A 9,886-nucleotide genomic window follows, 5' to 3' on the forward strand; every position below is an offset into this window, starting at 1 on the left:
TATTATTATTATTATTATTATCATTATCATTATTATTATTATTATGATTCTTATTCTGATTTTGATGATGATAGTGTTGGTAGATATGGTTATGGTGATAGTAATAATGATAGTAGGCTTATGGTGATGATAGTGATGATCTTGGTGGTGGTGGTGATGATGATGATGACAGATAATGATAATGACGATGAAATGGGTAAAGTAATGACGAAAATGACAATAATGATAGTGATGATGGGTAAGTAGGGGGGAGGTACGGTAGGAGAAGGAGGAAGAGGAGGAGGGCGGATGCATCACAAGTTTCCCTCCATCCTTTGTGTTGCCTGGAGGGGAAAACTCGCAACTCATTAAAAGTTTTCCAGGATCAGAGGAACGTATTCATTTGTTTGTCTGTTTTTTTTTTTTTTTTTTTTTTTTTTGGAGGGGAGATTGGTTTGGGGGGGGGGGGGAGGAAGCTGACGCGACTAACTGGTGAGTATTAATAAGTGATTTTGTTTTTATTTATTTATTTTTCTTTCTGTCTTTCTAGTTCCCAAAACGAATACAACCATGAAATTATGCGATTTGCTCCTGTTATTGAAATCTATTGCGTGGGAATCATCTCATCACACGCGTCAATTATTTGAGATGAGCAGAAATGACGGCAATGATGCTAATGATAATGATAATGATGATAATAATGACGTTGGCTCGTTGTTTTCATGCTCTTTTTTTCTGCGATTTCTTTTTCTTTTTCTTTTTTACGTTCTTTCCTCCCCTTCATCACTCGTGTTTTCCTTCCTCACTTTCTTTTCCAACTTTTGCTATTTATGTCCCTAGTTCCTCTTGTCTCATCCTCTTTTCTTTGTCTTGCGTCCTTTCCATCATTCGTTTTTTTTTCTTTTTCATTTCATCTTCACTTCTCTTTTGTTCATTTCTACATTTTTACCCCTGTCCTGTCATATTCCTTATGTTTACCTTCCTTCCTCTCTCTTCCTGTCCTTTTATTTCTTTCGGTTAGCTCGTAAAACGTCAGTAAATTTCTTTCCCCTTTTATTTCATCCTCTTCTTTTTCTCCCTCTTTCTTTTTTTTACTTTCATTTCTTTTTTCAGCATCCCTGCTTCTAAACATTTTCTCGTTCTCCTTTTATTGTCTCTCTCCTTCTTCCCTTTCCTTTATTTTCTTTAATATTGGACTCCTTTCCTGTCCTTCTTTATCTACCTATTTTATTTTCTTATCGTGCCTCTTTCTCACTTCCCTTGCTCTCAAAAATTGTTCTTTTCCTTCATATTTCCTTTTTTTCTCTTCTTTTTTCTTTCATCTTTCTTGTATTTCTTTTCCACCCTTCATTTTGTCTTCCTTTTCTGTTATCCCCTCCTTCATTTTCTCTTCAATTTTTATTTTTATTGTATTTTTACCTCCCTTTTCTTTCCCTCACATTTCATTACCTCTCTTCTTCTTCTTTTTTTTTTTTTTTTTGCCCCTCACGTTCCTTTCCTTCCTTACTCTCCACACTCTTCCCTTTCTCTTTCTTTTACCACTGTTTCTCCGTCCTTCATTTCTACCCTCCTCCCTCCCCATCCAATTCTGTATCACCTGCCTCCTTCCCTCATCTCTCCTCCACCTACCCCTTTCCTTCTCTACCCTCCCTTTTCCCGATCTCCTTCCCTGCACCCACTCCCAGCCCCTCCCAGCCGCTTGAAATCTAGGATACACGACCCGAAACGGCCGCGTATTTCTCTGCTGTAAAACAAAGAATCAATTTCGTTCGTATGGGATTTTTCTTCACATAAACTGAAGATTAATTTCTAGAAGCAATCCGAGAAGAGATGAAGCACGGCACGGGTAGGGAAGGGCAGGAGAGAGGGAAGGGAGGGAAGGTGGGAGGGAACGGAGGGAAGGTGGGAGGGAACAGAGGGAGAGAAAGGATGAAGAAAGGAAGGAAGGAAAGAAGGAAGGTATTGATGCTGCTTCCAATAAATTGAGTTTTTTTTTTTTCTCTTTCCATTACCTATATGTTTTGTTTTATTATACTCTCTCTCTCTCTCTCTCTCTCTCTCTCTCTCTCTCTCTCTCTCTCTCTCTCTCTCTCTCTCTCTCTCTCTCTCTCTCTCTCTCTCTCTCTCTCTCTTTCTGTATGAATGTATGTTTGTACGCAAGTATGTGTGTCTATATCTATTTAATGTATCTTTCCATTTATCAATCTATTTTTTCTGTCTATCTATGTATATATCTAGGTGTGCGTGTGGTGTATGTGTGTGTGTGTGTGTGTGTGTGGAGGGGGCACAGGATCAGGGAGGGAGGGATGTTTTCATTTCAAAGACTGCAATAAGTCTGGATATTCATCTAGCGTGATTGAGGACAGCATCGCTCCACCTCAAAGGGACGAACCTGTATTTTCGTGAAACACTTCAGCTGGTGCAGTTTTTTCTCTCAAATATCACGAGAGGCATCAGATACACGATAAAATGCGGGACTCACAACTGTAACCCAGGCCATGATGAAACCTTTGAAGAGGGGAAACTAGAAGCCTCGACTTGAGTTCAGAGCTTTGGCGGAATTAGCTCCAAGTTTGACGGTAATAAAAACTGCTCTATTTCTTCAGACGGATTGTTTACTTTTCTTTTTGTCATGAGATAATGTAAGATGAAAAAAAAAGATAAATAAATAAATAAAAAGAAAAGTCGCTGAAGGGTGTTAATTATTATGAACATTTGAGCTGAAAAAAGAAAAAAATATATGGCGGAAGTGAATTAAAAGTTGGTTGTCTTTTTTTTTTCAGGAAAAGGTTTAATGGATGACTGATTGCACTTGTTATTGTCCGCGTACAAGTGCTGCTTTCAGTACTTCGCATTCAACACTCATCCATCATTCACTTCACTTGTAACTAATACGATCTCAGCATTCCTCTCATTGGCCAGCACTTCACCACATCTAATTCAACACATTTCCGCTTAACATTTTCTCATTACTAATTAGGCATCACTCATTACTTTACTCATCACTCACTACTCATCACTCACTCACTCATTCAGCACTCACTTATTCACCATTAGTTCGCTCAACATTCACTCACCCAACACTCAACACATAGTCTTTACCCTTTAAAGTCACTTACAGCAGACGCAACACTCACTCACTCATCCAGCGGTCATTCACAGCACTTCCAAACCTCACTCAGCACTCATTCACTCATTCACTCACTCACCCAACGCTCAGTTAATCTTAACTCACCCAGCAGTCATTTACAGCACATTTGAACCTCAGCCAGTACTCATTCACACACTTTCTCCCTGGCTCACTCACTCATTCACTCACTCACTCGTTCACTTACTCACTCACTCACTTATTCATATAGGTAGGCAAGCAGGTGAACAGTTGGAAAATCACTCAGGAAACAAGACAGGCAAATGGGCAGACTGACAGACAGGGATACCAGGCAAGGCTGTACTCACTCAGGCATGATGTCCAGTTCACCTCAAAATGCGCTTGAACACTGTAATTGGCTTGACAGGTAAACGTGACATGTCGTGACTGGTGGATCACGTCTGCACACTTCTTACACGTGCGTATGTGAGGGTGAATGTGCACACGTTGTAACTTGTGTGTGTGTATGTGTGTGTGTGTGTGTGTGTGTGTGTGTGTGTGTGTGTGTGTGTGTGTGTGTGTGTGTGTGTGTGTGTGTGTTTTCGTTGTTGTTATGTTGTTGTTGTTGTTGATGATGATGTTTCTCTTCCTCCTCCTCCTCCTCCTCGTCTGCTTCTTCTTCCCAATATCATCTCACACACACACACACACACACACACACACACACACACACACACACACACACACACACACACACACACACACACACAGTACAAAAAAAAGTAAAACACACGAACAAAATTATAATAAAAATAAACAAACAAGACAAGATTAAAAAAGAAAAAAACATCCCACAATAAACATTAACAATTATCGTTACTCGCAAAAAAAGAAAAATGAAAACGACTTCAGGAAAAAAAAAATACATATATAATAATAAAAAATAATAATCAGAGCACTACTCGTAATTTATTAACTGAGCGAATAAACTATTTGCATAATTATCCAGCGGCATAGAAGTCCAAATACAATGATCATGTCCGCTTCAGAAAAAGAAAAAAAAAGTAGAGAAAGAAAGAAAAAAAGAGAAAGAAATACATAAATAGAGTATAAAAAATAATATGCCGGGCAGGTGTTTCAATTATAACCTTAATTAATTTCCAGCAAAACTTGTCCTTCATTCATTACTTTCCGGCCCAGAGGGGGGGGGAGGGGTAGACGGTGTGGTGTAGGGATATGTAGGGAGAGTACAAGGAGGGAGAGCAGAGAGAGAGAGGGAGAGGGATGGGTCGTAGGTGAGGGAAGACTTGTGTGGATGAGTAGAGAGAGAGAGAGAGAGAGAGAGAGAGAGAGAGAGAGAGAGAGAGAGTGTGTGTGTGTGTGTGTGTGTGTGTGTGTGTGTGTGTGTGTGTGTGTGTGTGTGTGTTCTATCAACTGCTATGCTGAAGAACATTCCATCGTCTCTCTCTCTCTCTCTCTCTCTCTCTCTCTCTCTCTCTCTCTCTCTCTCTCTCTCTCTCTCTCTCTCTCTCATTATCCCACTCCCATAAATCTAAATGGTCTTCGTCATTCCTTAACTGTAATACAAAGGGAAAGGGATGGAGGGGCGGGAGGGGGACGGAGGACGTAGAGTGGCATAAAGAACTTGATAGAATGGACAGGAAATATAGAGAAGGTATAGGAGGGAAGGAGACAGAGACAATAGGGAGGGTATGGGTTAGGAGCGAGAGGGGAGAGATAGGGTAGGTGGGTCGGATGGGGGTGGGGGGAGATTACGTAGAATTGGATTTCACTTGGCTTGAATTGAAACGGATTGGAGCGGATTCTCTTGCGAAACGACGCCGTTATACCTGTAGAACGGATTGCACCGGATTACCTCAGAAAACGGTGACATTAGTATGAAAATTCCTGAGTTGGGTCGCGGGAAACTGAAGCCGACGCGACGCGGGGACGCTGGGAATAACAGGGATATGGGGGGGGTGAGGGAGAGAGGGGGGTAAGAAGGAGAGTGCTGTATAGGAAGGAAAGTGGTGAAGTGAAGGAGGAGGAGGGATGTGAGAAAGAAAGGAAAGGATAGAGAAGGAAAAAGGAAGAGAGATGAAGGAAGAATGAAGTATGGAAGAAAGGAAAGTAAAATAAGATGAGCAAAGAAGGAGGATGAAAGAAGAGGAAGGAAGAGTGAGGTGAGGAAGGACAAAGGAGACGGAAGAAGTAATAATGAAAGAAGGAGGAAGGAAGAAGTAAAAAGAAAAAAAATAATGGAAGAAAAAGAATGAATGAAAAAAATGAATGGAAGAATGAGAAAAACAACACAACAACAACAAAAAAAAACTAAGCAAGGAAGAACAGGAAGAGAATCAGGCCGGGAATGAGGGGAGGTATGGATAGAATGAGGAAAGGGAGGAAATGATTGAGGTGAGGGCGGGATCGGGGAGCAGGGGGGAGTAGTGGACAGAGGAGGGAGAGGATGAGACATGGAAAGCGAATCTAGTATAAGGGGTGAGGCGAGGGAAGGGAAGGAGTGAGGCCCGACTGAGAGAAAGGGACAATGGCAAAAGTTTAAGGTTTTGTGTGAGTAGGGAGGAGAGAGAGAGAGAGAGAGAGAGAGAGAGAGAGAGAGAGAGAGAGAGGATGGAAGGCTAAATAGAAAAAAAAAATATTATACATGCAGTGTTCGTAAATATATGAACACCAAATAGTGGGTAAGTTTATGGCTAGCAATGTACGGTTGACATGTATATTTTGTATTACAGGGATCTCCACATGTATTCTTGCAACTTCGCCTGTCCCTCGTATGTGTCAAATTTTAGAACTCAACGATATAGGAATCTAAAGAAAAAAAGATGAACGTGATATTGAAGGTAAGAAAATAAACGTATGGAAGAGGAAGAGATGTAACAAGGTAAAAAGTAATAACACGAATGGGATCTGTAAATAACGATCTTTTGCTATACTCTTCCACTTAGTCCCCCTCCACCACCACCACCACCAGGCTCAGATCGTTACCAGTAGTCATGCTTTTAGTGTAAATCGATCACTGGAATCAATAGTTGTCAGATACACCTATCCAGAGAGAGAGAGAGAGAGAGAGAGAGAGAGAGAGAGAGAGAGAGAGAGAGAGAGAGAGAGAGAGAGAGAGAGTCTGAATATTCAAAGACAGGCGGACAGCAAGACACAACGGATAACAGGTAAATGTATTGACAGAGAGAGATACCAGACCAGATTGCACCCGCCTGCATTTTTTCTTTTTTCTTTTCCTTTTTCCCTTTTTTTTTTTTTTTGCGAGCTATGATAAAAACCTACAAAAGATCAGGGACAAACATTCTCTCAAATAACAGATACATAGTACAGCAGATTCTCCCCATAACACCCATGTCGATGCCTTTGCCGTCTGCTTTTGTCGCCCGCCGCTCACATCGCGGATTGAACAGCGCAGTGGCTTGCAGAGATACAGACTAGTTTCATTTCACTTTTATTCCTTCTCCTGGTAATCTATAGAACTCCCTGCCTATTCCTGTATTCCTCCCTGCCTATGACTTAGACTCTTTCAAGCCTGGGGGAATTTCGAGACACTTTTCAAATTCTGGTTAATCCTTTCCTGTATTGAGACTGGCACATTCACCGGATCTTTCTTGCATATAGCTTTTGTTGCCTTAGGTCAGAGTCAGTTTAACATAAAAAAAAATATGTGACACAGTTTTCTCCTCCAGCAGTGTAATGTCCCTGATGGATGAGTCACACCTCTAACAATTACGTACGCGTTTCTAGTTTAATAGTCTTGTTAGTTTTGTTCTTTGTATAAACTAATATTTGTATCCTTTATTTATGTTTGGAGAAAGTTAGCTAAGGACACAAAAATAAATAGAACAAAACTTTTGACTGTCCTGAAAAAAAAGTAGCCACTAAAAATTGGTCAAAGAATTCAGAAAATATCCAAAAGACGTTTTAATTACCACTAAAAAAATATGCTGACTAAAACAGGGTTCCCATCGGGTCGATCAATTCAGTCTTCTCTTAATTAAAGGACATGAATTATTAACGTTTCTTGGCACTATTACACTGCTCGTTGCTGGATCTCGTGGCACCAGCATCCTATTCATTGCTGAGTCTCGTGGCACTAGCATCCTGTTCGTTGCTGAGTCTCGTGTCACCAGCATCCTGTTCGTTGCTGAGTCTCGTGGCACCAACATTCTGTTCATTGCTGTCTCGTGGCACCAGCATCCTGTTCGTTGCTGAGTCTCGTGGCACCAACATTATGTTCATTGCTGTCTCGTGGCACCAGCATTCTGTTCGTTGCTGAGTCTCGTGGCACCAGCATCCTGTTCGTTGCTGAGTCTCGTGTCACAGCATCCTGTTCGTTGCTGAGTTTCGTGGCACCAGTACTCTGTTCACTATGCCTCCTTCACTATGCTTGCGTACATCACATCACGCCCTGGATCACACAGGTATCCTTTGTGTTCTTTTCTTTCTTCTTCTTTTTCTTCTTTTTCTTCTTCTTCTTCTTCTTCTTCTTCTTCTTCTTCTTCTTTTCCTTCTTCTTCTTCTTCTTCTTCTTCTTCTTCTTCTTCTTCTTCTTCTTCTTCTTCTTCTTCTGTTTCTTCTTCTTCTTACTCTTATTGTTGTTGTTGTTGTTGTTGTTGTTGTTGTTGTTGTTGTTGTTCGTGGTTATGGTGGTGTTCTTCTTCTTCTTCTTCTTCTTCTTCTTCTTCTTCTTCTTCTTCTTCTTCTTCTGTCAGTACCGTCTCACTTCAAAGTAATACATTCAAATACCACCCCTCTTAATTTGTAACACTTCTCACTGATTAATATCACTTACTTCTATACGTTGTCTTTTTTTTTTTTTATTAGGTTTTACCCTGCCACAATTTTGTTATTAGCATCACTATTTAAAGGTGCCATTTTAGTTGCTGTGAACATTTTGTAGCGGCGCCACATGACAAAGATGTTGTGGCGCCTTCCCTCTTTAAATCAATCATATCAAATTATTTTTCTCCTTCGTCCCGTTGTTGTTTATACTCTCTCTCTCTCTCTCTCTCTCTCTCTCTCTCTCTCTCTCTCTCTCTCTCTCTCTCTCTCTCTCTCTCTCTCTCTTTCTCTCTCTCTTGGGTGTAGACATTCAAATAAGTGGTGATCTGTCGGCATCATAAGAGTAAAGCACGGTTTACACGCTACGATAAATTGTAGCGATTTATTGAACACTGAGATAGTAACGATTTATTGGATGATTGAAAGAGCGTTTACATGCAACGATTTTTAATCCAATATTTTTAGTCTTTACTTGACCGTCATGGAAGAAACATTATGGTGGTCTGCATTTGGGATGTGTTTAGTGGGAGAAATATCAAGAAAAAAAACGAAAATCAAAAAGGAAATGGAGCCGTGATTGGTTAATGAAAAAACAAGTGTTTTCTCATATAACTCTGTTGGATACATTGAGAGATGAGCCGAATATACCTATATCTATATCAGCTCCCCTCTCAACGTACGCCTCTCTAAGGAATGTAAATTTTAAAAATTTGCTTCATTGACTTTCGTTAGGAGCACTCCACATCCCTTACATGTTTTTAGCCACTCTTGTTTTGTACTGATTCTAACAGACCTATATGCTTCCCGCAACATGGGGACCAGAACTGCACAGCCTAAGCCTGAAGGAGAGGCCTGACCAGCGATAAACACAACTTTACTATTGCTTCCGATCTTCCGCTTTTAACACTCCTCAGAGATCCTGTCAAAATGATGTGTGTGTGTGTGTGTGTGTGTGTGTGTGTGTGTGTGTGTGTGTGTGTGTGTGTGTGTGTGTGTGTGTGTGTGTGTGTGAAAATAGTCCTGATAAGGAAATAAACTGTTTCTGTATATGGGTCCCTGTGATAAGCCTTCGTTTGAGACCTTAAGAGTTTCCATCCTGTTTCTAGTCAACTCATTCACTCACCCACTCATTGACTAAAGTACGTGACTAAAGTATCTCTCTCTCTCTCTCTCTCTCTCTCTCTCTCTCTCTCTCTCTCTCTCTCTCTCTCTCTCTCTCTTTCTCCCTCTCTCTCTCTCTCTCTCTCTCTCTCTCTCTCTCTCTCTCTCTGGCTACATAAAGAGACAGTTTGGATATCGGAACAAAGAAATAGTATTATCACTGTACAACTCTCTCGTCCGTCAACATTTGGAGTACGCAGTTCAGTTTTGGAGTCCTTACCGTAAAGACATCACAAGACTAAAGAGAGTACAGGCCAGGGCGACCAAACTGATTCCTGAGCTTAGACACATGTGTTATACAGATCGTCTGAAGGAGTTGAACCTCTTCTCGCTGGAGACCAGAAGGCTTCGCGGTCAGCTCATAGTGGTATTTAAGATACTTCAAGGTTTCGACAACGTGGACTACAGATGCTTGTTCCAGCTGAGTAATGGGCATACTCGTAACAATGGCTACAAACTTGAACTGAAGCGTTTGCAACAGAGATCTTTGTGGGAACTTCTTTTCCCACAAAATCTGCAGTCGTTGGAATGCGCTTTCCTCAGATGTCGTCAATAGTGACTCTGTAGAACAGTTCAAGACCCGACTCGACAAGGTGCTGCCTAGGCTGTAGACTCAATCTCGCCTGGGCATGTGTTTCTAACTTGTTTGAGTCTCGTTCAGTACTCCCTTGCATGGGTCATAAGGCCTTCTGGAGTATTTCTCTTCCTTGTAACTACTTGTAACACACACACACACACACTCTCTCTCTCTCTCTCTCTCTCTCTCTCTCTCTCTCTCTCTCTCTCTCTCTCTCTCGTCTCTCTCTCCTCTCTCTCTCTCTCTCTCACTCCTCTCCTCTCTCCCCTCCCTCT

Source organism: Scylla paramamosain, chromosome 6 (genome assembly GCF_035594125.1).
Source record: "Scylla paramamosain isolate STU-SP2022 chromosome 6, ASM3559412v1, whole genome shotgun sequence".
Classification (NCBI taxonomy): domain Eukaryota; kingdom Metazoa; phylum Arthropoda; class Malacostraca; order Decapoda; family Portunidae; genus Scylla; species Scylla paramamosain.